The sequence below is a fragment of the Oryctolagus cuniculus genome, chromosome 4 (genome assembly GCF_051225735.1).
Source record: "Oryctolagus cuniculus isolate XC-2025 breed Fujian yellow rabbit chromosome 4, ASM5122573v1, whole genome shotgun sequence".
NCBI classification, from domain to species: Eukaryota; Metazoa; Chordata; class Mammalia; order Lagomorpha; family Leporidae; genus Oryctolagus; species Oryctolagus cuniculus.
Genome location: NC_142870.1, coordinates 13,378,037 through 13,394,565, shown reverse-complemented (window position 1 = coordinate 13,394,565; position 16,529 = coordinate 13,378,037). Strand labels below are relative to the sequence as shown.

Genomic DNA, 16,529 nt, shown 5'->3' with positions numbered 1-16,529 from the left:
ACCATACTAACTACTGAATGACAACAATAATGGATACCACTTCTTGAGCGGGTACTGTGCCAGACACTACACATCTACCGTCTGTAACCATCACTGTCTAACTGGTAATGAAGAAGTTATACCTGTCTTACAGATGCTCAGACACGAAGTACGCTGCCCCAGGTAAAAGAAGACACGAACCCAGGTCCATCTGGCTCCCAACCTCACACCACACCACGATGCCTCCCCCCCCCCCCCCGCTCCTCCCAAGATGTCTCCCGATTCATGTTTAGAAAGCAGGAGGCTTTTTATAAACATAAGTGAACATAAGCAGACCAAAACCAGCAGGCTCCGAAGCAAAGGGTGCCATCGTCCCAGTAACCCTGGGACCAAACAGCCTCCCTGTCCTTTGTCTGATGAAGTCTGAGGTCTCGAAGGCAGTAGCACCCCACCCTTCAACACGGAAGATTCCGTGTGTAAAAAGCAGAGTGGGTCTGATGCCAAGAAGTTGGAGCCGGTTTATTTTAGTCTCAATGTTAAGACAGCCAGCACCAGGTTGAGACTGAGAAATGCTCCTTCTAATTAAAACTTTATTTTCAAACACATGTCACAGTTTCAACATGGTGAGACTCATTTCTCGCTATAAGGATTTCTAAGAGGAGAAGCAGCTGCTCCTGCTGACGGTCTCTTGCATTCATTTTGGGATACCCAGAGGCTCCCAAGAAACAGAGATCCAGTGTAACACCCAGAGCAGGAGAATAGGAGGCCAGAATTGTGGGCCTGCTTCCTGAAGAATTCTAAGAAAGGCACTAGAAGTAGCTGTCATGCAAAGCATTTTTCTTTTTATTTATTCTACTTACTTGAAAGGCAGAGTTATAGGGAGAGAGGGAGAGAAAGAGAGAGACCTTCCATCTGCTGATTCACTCCCCAGATGGCCACAATAGCCAGGGCTGGGCCAGGCTGAAGTCAAGTGCCAGAAGCTTCATCCTGGTCTCCATATAGGTGTAGGGGATCAGGCACTTGGGATATCTTCTGCTGTTTTCCCAGGAGTATTAGCAGGGAGCTGGATTGGAAGTGGAGCTGCCCCAGACTCGAACTGGCACCCAGGTAGGATGCCAGCATCGGCTTAACCTGCTGCGCCACTACACCAGCCCCCATGCAAAGTCACTGAATTGCAGCAAACAAGTAGAACACTAAGAATCGTTTCCAAAGCTGTGGCTTCCCAAGGAGGAAGTTCTTGTCATCGCTTATAGAGGCAGGTGCAAGTTCCCACTGGTGCAGTTCAGACACATGCGCCAACATTGGTGGCAGGCTAGTGTAATAAGGATTAAGCTCCTCCAGGGTCAGAGAGCTTAGTGTTAAAATGAAGTGAAGAATGACCTCTAAATGCTTTTTGAATCATCTGTGCAGGTGTTGCCCTGGCAATGAAGTCTGGACCAGTTCAGGGTGGCGGGGGATTGCATCTCTCCCTGGAATGCAACTGAAAACCTGAAGAACAACTTGGGTGAACATCAGGTGTTTGGGAGGCTTTCAAGTATTGAAGCAGAAATGAGTCACAACAAAGACTTTTTAGCTGTTTGGGGCATTAGCTGGTTAACAGATGCACTAGGGAGGTTTGCAAAATCAAAAACGAGGAGAGATGGTTGTATAGCCAGTGGATACCGCAAAGCAGCAGCCTGGCAAACCTGGACGTAGGACCAGAGACAATGTCCCTTGTCCCCTTCTGGTGGGAAAGCAGAGTTCAGCATGAGAACTCCCAAGCAAATCAACGCAGCCTTGGAGAAAGGGAGTGAACCAGGGCATTACAGATCCCTGGCGGTCCTGAAGAAGGAGTCAGAAACCCACTGCCAGGGACTGAATGTTTGTGTTCCCCTCCCCAAAATTCGAATATTGAATCCCCATGCCCGATGTGATGGTTTGAAAAGGTAGGACCTTGGGGAGGTTATTAGACCATGAGGGTTGGGATCCTTGGGTATGGGATTAGTTCCCTTATGAAGGTTTCAGGACTCCCCTGCCCTTCCACCACATCAGGGCACAGCAAGAGTTAGTTACTGATGAGCAGGAAGCAGGCCCTCGACAGACACAAACCTGCCGGCATCCTGATCTTGGGCTTCCCCGCCTCCAGAACTGTGCTGTTGCTAAGCCCTGTTCTGCTACGGCAGTCCAAACAGACTAAGACATCTACTAAGAACACCGTGTCCCAACCACTTGTCACTTTCTGTGTCCCCTACTGCACAACATAAAGAGGCTGCCAGCACGCAGACAGTGCACACACCCACAGGTGTGAGCTCAGCACATCAACACATCCACACCTACAGGCTGAACTCAGGCCAGGGAGCCGGCTCTGTGGGTGGCCTCCAAACCCAGCCCACTCTCTGGCCAGGGACCTCACTAAAATAGCAGCTCTTAAGGAAAGTGAAAACCATAGAAAGGAATAAAAAGACAGGATTTGAGGAAGTGCAAAGAAGCAGAGTATGTGGGCTTCAAACTCTTCACCCACCACTTTCCTGCTGGGTAAAGTACTCAATTGAGCTCAGCTATCAACGCCCCCATCCAGAGCAAAGTGCAGGCTCTCATCCCAGATTCCTGCTCACCCCTGAAGGAGACCCTACAGAGTGTTCAGGACCTCGACCCCAGCCATTGTCATTTTCTCATCCCAAGACTCCTCACATGTGACTGATGCTATGGTCTGAATGTTTGTGTCCTTTGCTCCCCCTTAACCCACACACACACAAAATACCTATGTTGAAATCCTCACCTCCAAAGTGATGGTATTAGGAAGTGTGCCTTGGGGAGTGATTAGGTCACAAGGGTGCAGCACTCACAAAGGGGTTCAGTGCCCTCATAAGGCAAAAGCCACCAGGTGATAGTGCTTCTGTAGACAGAAAAGAGACCTCAAGGAGTCAGTAGATTGTGTGCACTTCAAAGGTTGATCTTGCGAATAGCACCAACCATGGGACAATAAATCCACAGAGAATTAACAGCAAGTCCAGAGTGGCAGGTGGCCGTCCCAGAAGCCAAGCCACTCCTCATGCACATTCTAAGTGGTCCCAGGGAAGGAGCCCCCAGGCATTTCCCAGTTACTGGCCATTTTCATCCTCAGTTCTTTTTTTTTTTTTTTTTTTTTTTGCCAGGCAGAGTTAGACAGTGAGATAGAGAGACAGAGAGAGAGTTACAGACAGTGAGAAAGAGACAGAGAGAAAGGTCTTCCTTCCATTGGTTCACACCCCTAATGGCCGCTACCGCCGGCACTGCACGGATTCGAAGCCAGGAACAAGGTACTTCCTCCTGGTCTCCCATGTGGGTGCAGGGACCCAAGCACTTGGGCCATCCTCCACTGCCCTCCCAAGCCACAGCAGAGAGCTGGACTGGAAGAGGAGCAACCAGGTCTAGTACTCTGCGCCCCAACCGGGACTAGAACCCAGGGTGCCGGCACCACAGGTGGAGGATTAGCCATGTGGACCATGGCGCCGGCCCATCCTCGGTTCTATTAAGACACAGAATATGCAATCACTCAGTTGCCAAGAGAGTACACGGGTGGGTGAGTGCTTGTAAGTCACTGTTACACTGCTAGGGTTCAAAAGTGTCCCCCAAAAGTTGATATGCTGGAAACTTAATCCTCAATGCACTAGGGGATTAGAGGAGGCCACGAGGCTGCAGCCATCAGCATGGCCTTAGTGGCTTTCTAAGAGCAGGAGGGACCTGAGATAGTGCACCTGCTCTGTCTCTCCATGAGATGCCCACCTCCACGTTAGGATACAGCAAGGAGGCCCTCATCAGAGGCCGAGCAGATGCTGGTGCCATGCTCTAGACTTGCAGCCTCCAGAACCATAAACCAAAGAAGCCTCTCTTCCTTATAAATTACCCCATCTGTGGTATTACATTTTAGCAACAGAAAATGAGCTAGCACAAGCATTTCTAGGAGCCAGTAAGATTCAGATGGTAATCCTGAGACAAAGAAATGCAAACAGGGGCCAATGTTTGGTGCAGTGGACTAAGCTGCCATTTGTGATATGGGCATCCCATAGCAGAGCACCGGTTTCAGTCGCTCCTCCAGTTCCAATCCAACTTCCTGCTAATGCTTCTGGGAAGCAGCAGATGATAGTCCAAGTGCCTAGGCCTCTGCCACCCACGTGGGAGACTCAGATGGAGTTTCTGGCTCCTGGTTTCATCCTGGCCCAACCCTGGCTGCTGTGGCAATTTGGGGAATGAACCAGCAGATAGAAGGTTCTTCCTCTCTGCTTACCCCCTTCCCCCCACCCCAGTCATTCTGCTTTCCAAATAAATCTTAAGAAAGGAAGGAAGGGAGGGAGGGAGAGAAGAACTGGAAATATTTAATGTCATTTTGGCCTGAGAGCGTGAAGATACTCATGGGAGACAGACAGAACCCAAAGGCAAGCTCTGGGATGAAAAATTAAGATTGAGACCTGGAATCTCAAACTTCCCAAGACCAGATTATCTCTGCTGAGCTGGACTCCAGTAGCAGCCATTGCATCAGGAACCTACAAGCAGCACTTGTTTCCCCAGAGACAGCCTAGCCTATGCAGACAGCATACTTCTGAAGTGACAGGCATTTGCACGGTTTGTGTCCCAGGGACACGGCACTGTGCCAACAACTCCAAAAGCACCAGCAGCTAATGGAGTGCAAACCCTGGGGCAAATGCTGACCTAAGCACCCTTGTGGATCAGAACACAGGTACCTGAAAAGTGGATGCTACTGTTATCCCCACTTGGCAAACGAGGAAACCAAGGCACAAGGAGGGCAAGGTGACCTGGCTTGAGCCCTTCAGTTTAGCTCTGCACTGCAGCCTAACCAGGCATGGGTTCACAACACCAGGTTCTCTGATTCCAAGGGACCATCTTTGGGAACATGACCTGGTCCCAACACAGGTCCAGGAATAAGGTGCACACCAATGAGTGGGAATCCATAGCACACTCCACCCCACCACCACCACCTGCTGGTTCACGATTCCATACTTTGCTCACCCACAATCAACCATGAACTGCAGAGAGAGATGCTCTAGGCACCTGTTAACCTGCCATGGCTTCTGGAAGACCAGGAGCCTCCACCATCCAGCAGGAACCCAAAGCATCTTCCACTCTGGATCATTTCTGGGAAAAAAAAACCCTCACCCTCTGACAGCAGGCCAGTGGCTCCTGAGAAACTCCCCAAGGTCCCTCTGAAACCAGCTGTGCCCCATCACCTAGCCACCAATAAGGCTGACATTCAGAGCCACCAGCAGAAGTAAGCACCCTACTGTTCTGGGTTGTCCTTCAGGGTCAGATCACAGGACACCAGCAGAGCGTGGCAGCTCAGGCAGCTGGGGCCTCCTTGAGCAGCAAGATCAATTAAGTGCTTCATTGACCTTGGACATATATTCTGTGTCCTGAGGCCCTGCTCTGGGCTCAGCTGCATTTCTTAAGCATCCAGCGTTGCACTTGACTGCTCTTTGGTAGCCACTGCCCAATCAGCCATTGCAATGGGCTCAGCAGCCAGGCCCAGGACTTCCTGCTCCCACGACTCTGGCTCAGAGGAGAGCAGTAAGGGCTGCCTTTCCTGATGGGGCACCCAAGGACATGAAAGCCCAGAAAGCCCAGTGGTCTCTTATTTGGGGAAGTCATAGGGCAGAAGTACTTTGTGCCAGGTTGCCTTGTCCACAGCCAGAGACCTAACAGGACGCACATCACAGCTCAGCAGGTGTCCCAGGGGGCAGCACTAAGACCCCTCTGCTGAAGGGGCCCCTTGGCCCAACTCCTCCCCAGGGCCATGGCAGCCCCAGCCTGAGTCAGGAAAGGACAGGCAGTCGCCCTGGTGGAGATACCATCTTAGTCCATTTTTGGCTCCTGCTGAAACAGGACACCACAGACTGGGAAATTTATAAAGCAAGGGAATGCATCTCACAGTTCTAGAGACTGGATGTCCAGTACAAAGTGAGGCGTTTGGTAACAGCCTGGGGGCTACTTCATCCCACGGCAAAAGGCATCACACAGTGAGAAGGCAGGAAACAGCAGAGGAGCTCACCTTGGTAACAACCCACTCCCCTGATGGCCACAATTAAGCCATTCACAAGGATGGATCCCCCAACCTAATCTTTCACCATCACGTTGAAAATTAAAATTCAACATGAGGTTTGGGGGTCACTCGAACCATAGCCTACCAGGCGCCACAGCCATGGGTAGGGCTTTCCTCGGAGGCAAGGACAGCTGGGTCCAGCAGCTTCGAGCCTTCAAACCAGACTCATGACAGACACTCAGAGTCTGGAAAGGGGGCTGTTGGAACACATGCCTGACCTTCATGCATGCTAAGTGGCCGCCCATCGGTTTTCATCAGGATGACAATGGGCAAACCAGGTGGTAAGTCCTGATTGGTCCAGCCCAGGCAGGTGTTAGAAACCCAGGGAGATGTTGGCCCCAGGAAGACACCTGGAGATGTCTGAAACCACTTGTGGGCCTGCCAGAGTCCAGTGGGAGAGCCCTATGGTGCCCTGCAACCAAGAGTCACCCAGGCACTCGGTCAGTGGCACCATGGCTGCCAAGTCTGGGCTAAGCTATGTGTAAGCTCTGATTTTCCTTTGCCCAAAACAAGGGTTTTCAGTCCCATGTCCCCAGCATAGGGAGAGTGTGGAGCAGAGTTCAGTTGCTGAGATGTGTTTAAATGCTGGGCACGGGCTGAGAACTGCACCCCAGAGATTTTTGCAGTCGGTCCTCACAACTACCCATGCCCATTTCACAGGCTGGGAAACTGAGGCACAGAAAGATCTCATGCTACCTAGAAGAGGAGCTGGAATTGAATACAGCAGCCTGACTGCCACATGTTCATACAAAATTACATGCATGTTCTGCATCATGGATGGACAGGAAACAGGAAAAGGAAGGACAAGAGGAGGGCAGGGGAGGGGCAGAAAAGGGAGAGGGGGAGGGAAGGGCATAGGTACAAGAGGGGACTTGAGAAATTTCACAGAAATGGAACTAAAAGTTCATTTTGATGGGGAAAAAAACTGAAATTCATGCATGCAAGGGTCTCTTAAAAAGCTCAAGGAAATGTGTATTATTAAAAAACTACGAGGCCGGCACCATGGCGCAGTAAGTTAATCCTCCACCTGCGGCACCAGCATCCCATATGGGCACCTGCTTTAGTCCTGGCTGCTCCTCTTCCAGTCCAGCTCTCTGCTATGGCCTGGGAAAGCAGTAGAAGATGGCCCAAGTCCTTGGGCCCCTGCACCCATGTGGGAGACCAGGAAGAAGCTCCTGGCTCCTGGCTCCTGGCTTTGGATTGGTGCAGCTCCAACCATTGCAGCCTTTTGGGGAGTGAACCAACGGAAGGAAAACTTTTCTCTGTCTCTCCCTCTCACTGTCTGTAACTCTAACTCTTAAATAAAAAATAAATAAAATCTAAAAAAAAAAAAAAAAACTATCTGTGAGTTTCAAAAGGTTTTGCACCAAAATAAGTTTAGCTTTTATCCCATTTTCCCTCCAACTTTTTAAGGTATGAGAAAAAAGATAGCAAAGAGTACTCTCGTGTAAACAACAGCTGCTTACAAGTGGTGAGATGCTGGTTAGCTCTGGTTTTCCTCCCTGCCTTCCTGTAGTTTCTACCTTCTCTCCACTGAAAATGCCATTTATAATCAGAAAAGGAGTAATGAACCAAACAGGACACCTGCTGACCCTACACTCCCAGACTGCCCTGAGCACCAGGCAACGATCAGGTAATAATAAACACTGTACTGAGGAAAGAGGTGGACAGGAGGAGATGCACGGGTCACGACAGCCTCGATGACAGTGCAGCCAGTCCCTGGGGGCCATGCTCACTGCACACCTGCGGTAAAGACACTGTCCTGACTCTGGGACAGCTCACCTGCCCCACGTCCATCTCCTGGCAGAAAGATCCAGAGAGAGAGAGAGAGCCAGGGAGATGCGAGGTCAAAGCCCTGCCTTGCCTGGCTGCTTGTTCCACACCGAGAATGTTCAAAGATGATTTCCAGAAAAATACAGTTTCCAGATCATTAAAATTTTCTTCCAACAGTTTTATTTACTGGTTAGGAATGAGAGGAAAAAGAATTTCTGATCCAGGGCTTAATGTGAAAGTTTATTTTAAGAAAGCAAGGAGAAGTATTCTAGAGTTCACAAAAAAGTTGAGTTTTCCAATTTTTTTCCTTAAAAAACTACATGCACATTATTTTTCACTCTCCATTTGCAGTCCCTTCCACCATAAAACCTTACACTCTGCAGAGATACTCATTATTGAGGGAGTCTTTTCTGTTGTTATTTTTGTTAACTGATAGAAAGCAGGTCGTTTTTACCTTCTGGCTATGTTTGGGGTCATGGTGAGACCCTCTCTAACTCCACTTTGTATAAAATGACTCCATGGCTTCACAGTCATAACAAATTCTTGCAGGTATCCTAAAGTGTCAGGAAGAATCTCTAAAGTTTCAGGTATCAAATCCCAAAAATGTGGAAATTCAAGATACCCAAACAATACCATTGAGTAAGACAAAGAATAAAATGAATTTTGGCTGAAACAAGCCTAAACCTATCCTTTAAAGGTTTTTTATTATTTATTATTTGTTTATTTATTTGAGAGGCAGAGAGACAGAAGGAGAGAGAGATCCCATCCACTGGTTCTCTCCTCAAATGCCTGCAATGTATGGAACTGAGCCAGGCTGAATCCACGAGCTGGGAATTCAATGAGTCTTCCATGTGGGTGGCATTGAGCAACCTTTGTATTTGAGCTATCACCTCCGCTCCCAGGGCCTCCATTGGCAGAAAACTAAAATCAGAAGCTGAGCCAAGTATAGAACTTAGGATTCCTATATGGGACACAAGTGTCTCAACCAGTAGGCAAAAGACTAGCACTTATCCTTTAAAAAATAATAATAAACCTCTAGTTGCCTTTCCAAGAGCCATCCTTGTGTGCCTCACTCTTTGTTAACAGAACACATATTTTCAAATTCACATTCTTGGACAGTGATGGCCTCGGAGAACAGCTTCCTCCTAACATCTGCCTGAATATGGATCTGATAAACCAATGGGAACAGTCCAGTCCCCTGTGCCTGTGATTGGAATGGGGCTGGCCATGTGACTCCACCGCAGCCAATGGAGTAAGGCATAAAGTCAGCTGGCCCTGAGAAAGATTTTCCTTCCAGATGAAAAGAGGCAATCTAGTGGAAATGCCTCTTTTTTGGCCAAGTGTTGTTGTCATTACTGTTAGTGCTGCAGGTCAAACTGCCATGTTTGCCACCACTGGGCAGAAATAAACCCAAAGGTCAAGTAAACACCCGAGGATAGTGAACCAGGACAACAGACAGAACTCACGACTCTGAGGCCATCACTTACTTGTACAATTAACCCTGGAGCTATCAAGTGAGATACTAAACTCCATAATATTTAAGGGGGTCTTTTAAAACTTTGAAGTGGACCAGGTAGCCCAGGGATTAAGACACCTACATCACACATCAGAGTGCTTGGGTTCAATTCCTGCCTCCACCTCTGGCTCTTGCCTCCAGCTTCCTGCCAGTGCAGACCCTGGGAGGCTGCACTGGCAGGACCAGTGCACCAGTGATAGCACCAGTGATCAGATTCCTGCCATGTACATGGAAGACCTGTACTACATTCCCAGCTGCTGGCTCCAGCCCTGGTCCATCCCCAGCTGTTATGAGTATTTGGGAGAATGAACCAACACATCAGAGAACTTACTGCATACTTGTTCACTCGCTTTCTCTCACACACACAAACAGAAAATCATGGAAAATGTGTATTGAGGAAAATGATGCATGAATCTCAAAATAAATTTCACCAAAATAAACATATCTTCTATTTTCCATGAATTCCTTATTTATGTATTTGAATCTTTTGTTTCCAGTAGACCAAACCATTTGAACTGGTAGACCCCTATAACAAGGCTCATTACTAAGATTGTACAGATACCTGATGGCTAAAAGAGAATTTATCAGACTATTTGGATCAGAACCCCAGGAAAGCAGGTAGGGGCCAGGTAACTAGACCCTTCATGGTGACTTCCTGTCAATCACGAACCTGCTTCCCAATGCTCCCCTCCCCATACACGCATGCGTACACACACACACACACACACACACACACACGACTACAAGTCATTCTAGCAGGTGAAGCGACTAACAGACTTCAAGCAGCTGAAAAAAATGGATCTCTCGAGGCCACCCTAGGAGTAAGGAAAGCCAGAATTCCTGAGATCTCCTCACTTCAGCAACTCATACATGGCCAGCTGCTGAAAGTCATCGCCAAATTGAGACTCTGAGAACTAATGGGTGAAATCTATCAGACTTTGGAGAAGGAAAACTCCCAAGCAATTTTTGCAAGAAGCGAAGGCTGCTGGGGAGCACAAGTGGCAGACAACTGTCAGTACATAACCATCTTGTTACGGGCACGGATTTCATGTAGGCCTCTCCATGCTCAAAAAACAGACACAAGCAAACGATAACACCAGCTGACTGCAGAGAAAAGCCTCTCAGCTCTGTGCCTGCAAGTTTCTTCTTCAAACACTAATTTCTTGAGGCTACGTAAGCTTTAAAAATGACTACTTTTGGCCAGCGCCGCGGCTCACTAGGCTAATCCTCCACTTAGCGGCGCCGGCACACCGGGTTCTAGTCCCGGTCGGGGCACCAGATTCTGTCCCGGTTGCCCCTCTTCCAGGCCAGCTCTCTGCTGTGGCCAGGGAGTGCAGTGGAGGATGGCCCAGGTGCTTGGGCCCTGCACCCCATGGGAGACCAGGAGAAGCACCTGGCTCCTGCCATCGGATCAGCACGGTGCACCGGCCGCAGCGCGTGGGCCGCGGTGGCCATTGGAGGGTGAACCAACGGCAAAGAAAGACCTTTCTCTCTGTCTCTCTCTCTCACTGTCCACTCTGCCTGTCAAACAAACAAACCAAAAAAATGACTACTTTTATACATATACACACAGGAAAATGCTAAATTTTGAAAAATCTACCTATCACATTATATATATCCTCATTCTCTTAAAAAGCACACGCGTGCTCAACAGCTGCATTTAATAAAGCTGGGGGCAAGCGTCCAGCCCAGTGGTTAACATGCTGGTTTGGAGGCCCAAGTCCCACATCAGAGTACTTGGGTTCAATTCCCAGCTCTGGCTCTTGATCTTAGGCTCCTGCTATTGCAGACCTAGGAGACAGCAATGACAGTTCAAACAGCCGGGTTCCTGCCACCCATGTAGGAGACTTGGATTAATTTCCTGGCTCCCAGTTTCGTCCATGCCCCATAGCCATGGTGGACATTTGAGGAACTAGCTAGCAGATGGGAACTCTGTCATTCTGTCTCTGTCTGCCTCTCAAATTTTTTTTTTTTTTTTTTTTTTTTTTTTTTGGACAGGCAGAGTGGACAGTGAGAGAGAGAGACAGAGAGAAAGGTCTTCCTTTTGCCGTTGGTTCACCCTCCAATGGCCGCCGCGGCCGGCGCACTGCGGCCAGCGCACCGCGCTGATCTGATGGCAGGAGCCAGGAGCCAGGTGCTTTTCCTGGTCTCCCATGGGGTGCAGGGCCCAAGCACCTGGGCCATCCTCCACTGCACTCCCTGGCCACAGCAGAGAGCTGGCCTGGAAGAGGGGCAACCGGGACAGAATCCGGCGCCCTGACCGGGACTAGAACCCGGTGTGCCGGCGCCGCTAGGCGGAGGATTAGCCTAGTGAGCCGCGGCGCCGGCCTGCCTCTCAAATTTTAAAAATAATGCTTTAATGTATATTTTTAATGAAGTTGTTTCATTTGATAAATATAAGAACATACCCAGATATCTGCAGTATTCGAAATTCACCAAAACCATTCAGTGATCTACTCACCTTTATTAACTTCAGTCCTGACGATACCTAAGGGCCAACGATATGCCAGGTACAGTATGGACTTCAAAGAGAATGTAATTCCAGTTCAAAAACCATCCAGGGGACTTGTATTCTTTCTAGAACTTAGGAGAGAAAGCAAGGAGGAGTATGAATTTGCCTTTCACGCATGTGTCACCTGGTTAGGAGAAAAGTGGCTGTGAAAGTTAACTGCCCATATACACAACATAAGGCACATAGGCCATCAACAGTGGAAAGGCAATACAAGACGCCACAGGGCTTTCAATTAGGAAGAAATCTTACAAAGCTGAAAATCCCAGGGAAAGCCTTCATGAGAGAGGAGGCAAATGAAACAGATCCTTAATGATAGAAAAATGAAGTGGATTGGCATTTTCAAAGGCAAAGAACAGAAAACTTGCCAGAGCTGTGGTGTAGCAGGTAAAGCCACCACCAGCAGTATCAGCATGTGGGTTCCAGTTCAAGTCCCGGCAGCTCCACTTCTGATCCAGCTCTCCGCTATGGTCTGGGAAAGCATTAGAAGATGGCCCAAGTCCTTGGGCCCCTGCATCCTCCTGGGAGACCCGGAAGTGACTCCTGGCTTCAGATCAGCCCAGCTCTGGCTCTTGTAGCCATTTGGTGAGTGAACCAGTGAATGGAAGATCTCTATATCTCTCTCTGTCTCTTCCTCTTTGTAACTCTGCCTTTCAAATAAATAAATAAATCTTTAAAAAAAAAAAAAGGGGGCCAGCACCATGACTTACTTGGTTAATCCTCCTCCTGAGGCGCTGGCATCCCATATGGGCGTTGGGTTCTAGTCCCGGTTGCTCCTCTTCCAGTACAGCTCTCTACTGTGGCCTGGGAAGGCAGTGGAGGATGGCTCAATTCCTTGGGCCCTGCACCCACATGGGAGACCAGGAAGAAGCACCTGGCTCTTGGCTTCAGATCGGCGCAGCGCCTGCTGTAGCAGCCATTTTGGGGGGTGAACCAACGGAAAGAAGACCTTTCTCTCTGTCTCTCTCTCTCTCACTGTCTAACTCTGTCAAATTTAAAAGAAAAAAAAAAAAAACAGAAAACTTGAGGGCAAATTCTGAAACTGCATAGTATCCAGTTGGGTGGAACACAGGGGATACAGAAACAAACCATGCGTTTAAAAACAAAATAAAACAGAGGGAAAGACCTGGCAGGACTGAACACAAGGCTGAAGTTCCTACCTGGTCAGGAGTGGAGCTTTAGGAAAATTAATACCAAAAAGCTGATTAATAGGAACTAAGTTATAGATGGACAGGAGTAAGATGCTCCGGTGTTGTACTGCACCGTAGAGTGACTGGAGCTAATAACGTAAGGTGTATAAATAAAATAAATACAAACGTAGAAGAAAGGACTTTGAATATTTGAAAAGATAGATGTATTTACCCTGATTTGAATATTACACAATACATGTTCTGAAATATCATAGGGTATCTCATAAATGTGTACAATTTCTATATATCAGTTAAATATTTTTTTAAGGAGCAGATATTTGGCCTAGCAGTTAAAATGATGGTTCAGACACTGCATTCCATCCACACTGGAATACCTGGGTCTGGGTTCCAGCTCTGCTTCCAATCCCAACTCCCAATTTCTGCTAATGTGCTCTTGGCTTCAGCCCAGCCCAGCCTAGCCCCAGGTGTTATAGGCATTTAGAAAGTAAGCCATAAGATGGGAGCATCATTTTTCTCTCTCTCTCTCTGTCTCTCTCTGTCTCTCTCTCTCTCTCTCAAATTTTAATGAAAAAGAACTTTTTTTCCAAAATAGAAAATGCTTTCCACAGCAGCAGGTGACAGGATCAGGAGCCAGCCAGCAAACAGACCAGCCAGAGGCCCATGTGCTCACTCAGGGCAGAAGTACAGAATGTGTATCCCAGGGCTGGCAGCAGCCAGCACAGCGTAGGCAGAGCCACACATGCTTGTTAAACTGAAGTGCGTCTCTGGTGGGCAGGAATTGGATCTGATTCTTTTCTGTCACCTCTACAGGCTCTAAATGTACATCAGGCACTGAAGATGCTGGCTCCCCTTCCCCATCTCCCTTTCTCCTCCCCCAAGGGATCCAGTCCAAGATACAGAAGGCCCAAGGATCAAGACAACATTCTCTGCCAAGGTCTGGGCATGGCCTGAAGGTCTCCCCCAAGCCTTCACCTACTGAAATGCAATCCCCACTGTAAAGTACAAAGAAGGTGAAGACATAGCCTGACTTTGGAGGTTACAGGTAGGGCCTTTGGAAGGTGACTGGGTACAGTTACCAAGGTGGAACCCCCAGGACTAAATCCTGTGAGTTCATAAGAACAGGGAGCAAGACTGGCAGAGACACAGACACACATGCACTCCCTGTCTCCTACCATGTGACAATATGCTGTGCCACCCCAGGACTGTGCCAGCTAACATAAAAAGCCCCCTGGACCTCGCACCTCAAGAACTGTGGGCCAAAATAAGCCTCTTTCCTAAAAGTTATTCTGTTATTAGAAACAGAATGTGAATTAAAAATCTCCCTCTTCTGATGCTTTCTCCCAAAGCCAATACGAGGAAAGTACAGAGGCTCGGCAAACACTACAGAGGAGGCCGGAGTGGCAGAAGGGCTATGGGTCCGGGAAAGGACACCTTGTCATAGACTTAATGCAAAAAAGCTAAGATGCTCTCCAGCTCTGCAGTCCTAAAAGATCCACTGCAGATCACTCAAAAAAAGTGAACAAAAGTACGTATCCGCATACCCTACCTAAAGTAAGACAGAGAAGGATGCAGGTAAAGTGTAACACAATGAAAGGTTCTCTGAGTTGTGCAAAAATGCCCTTGTTCTTAGGGCCCCAGAGAGGGACATGATGCTTCCAATGCACTCCAACATATGCCAGAGTAAGAGTGTCTGTGTGAGGATCAGCATGTTACATGCATGTATGTGTGCATTTACATCTGTATGCATGGCAAGGGGATTACAAAGCAAGTGGGATAAAATGCAAACAACTGGCAAGTTTGGGTAAAGGGGTCATGTCTTAGTCCACTTGTGCTGCTACAACAAAATATCTGCAGCTAGAAAATTCATCGTCACAGAAAGTTGTTTACCCATCATTCTGGGGGCTTTGAAGCTAGCAGGTGTTGCCTTCCATCAAAGGCAGCTCTGTTTCCAAGATGGCGCCCTGGTGCTATGTTCTCCAGCAGGGGGCAGTGCTGAGACTTCACATGGCAGAAGGCACACAAGCAAGAGTCACAGGTTATACAAGCCTCTTTTATAAGGCCCTTAATCCCATTTTGAGGGAGGAATACTCACTGCTCCAATATCTCTTAAAGACCCCACCTCTGGGGAAAGCACTGTGGCATAATAGATTAATCCTCCACCTGAGATGCCAGCATCCCATATGGGCACCAGTTCATGTTCCAGCTGCTCCACTTCAGATCCATCTCCCGGCTAATGTGCCTGGGAAAGCAGCAAAAGATGGCCCAAGTATTTGGGCCTCTGCACCCATGTGAGAGACACAGAAGAAGCTCCTGCATTCTAGCTTCAGCCCAGCCCAGCCCTGAGTGTTACAGCCATTTGGGAAGTGAACCAGCATATGGAAGATCTCTCTATCTCTCCCTCTCTCTCCTTGTAACTCTGCCTTTCAAATTAATTAAAAAAAAATGAATACAAGGACCCCAAATCTTTCTAATTTTATTTATCCAGAAGCTTCATTCAGGTCTCCCATACAGGCAGAGGGGCACAATCACTGGAGCCATCTTCCACTGCTTTCCCTGGTACATTAGCAGGCAGTTGGATTGGAAGTGGAGCAGCGAGGACTCAAACCAGTGCCCATATAGGACACCAGCAACACAAATGGTTAACAACCCACTGTGCTACAATGCTAGACCCAAGACCCCACTTCTCAATACCATCGATTTGGCCATTCAGACGACAGCAGTATATGAAGGTTTTTTTGATACTATTCTTGTAACTTTTCTGTAAACTTGAAATAATATCACAATAGTTATAAGAATCAGGAAGCCATTTATATTCATTATTATATATAATTCTTATTATGCCATATATTTATATAGCAATTTATATACAGATAAGATTTTTAAAACTATGCTGTTTTGTGGGGGAAAAAAGATGAATAATGAGATGCATGGAATCTAACAATTGGCAAAACTAGTGGAGAGGGGAAGGGGGAAGATATATATAGATATAGATAAGCAGTTATTTGCATATAATGCATCTGCAAAAACACGTAAGAAACTGGTAATGCTAGCTAACTTTCTGTGCAAAGAGGAATTGGGTAGTTAGATGACAGGAGAGAAGGAAGATTTTTCATTAAAACCTCTTTTATATATTTTAAATCATGTGAAAGCACTGCCCATTTGACATATATAGACAAAGTAAAATCACTCTGAAAAAATGTTAAAGGAAAATAAATTGTGCAAGCAGGCAGTTTGGGGTAGCTTAAACCAGAGAAACAAGAAATGGGACAGAAGCCACCTGGCAGGACACTGCCCAGATGCGACCCCTCAGGCCACTGTGCTTGGAGGGATGCCTATTTGGAGGGGGTTCATGCCAGACAAGCAGAGCTGGAAATTCGGAAAAGCATGTTCTATCAAGTTTCAGCCTAAATTCAAGAGAATTTTCTCATTAAAAAAAAAAAAATTACAGCAAGAAAATTCTCCATTGTTCCATTCCTCAAGCTGCCACTGCCGGTTCTGAGACTCCAGGAATCGACACACTGAGACATC

General features: G+C 47.7%; 1 protein-coding gene across 10 annotated transcripts in view; it reads right to left on the bottom strand.

Annotated features, from left to right (window-relative positions):
• The window catches only part of TIAM1 (TIAM Rac1 associated GEF 1), a 443,084-nt gene that overhangs the window by 358,055 nt on the left and 68,500 nt on the right, over positions 1 to 16,529 (bottom strand). For 2 of the 10 annotated variants that reach the window (XM_002716805.6, XM_070071884.2), the window contains exon 2: positions 11,803 to 11,924. The exons of the other annotated variants lie outside the window; for them this stretch is intronic. The gene's annotated coding sequence lies outside the window, so the exon portion shown is untranslated. The remainder of the gene's footprint in view (positions 1 to 11,802; positions 11,925 to 16,529) is intronic. 10 annotated transcript variants of the gene reach the window in all.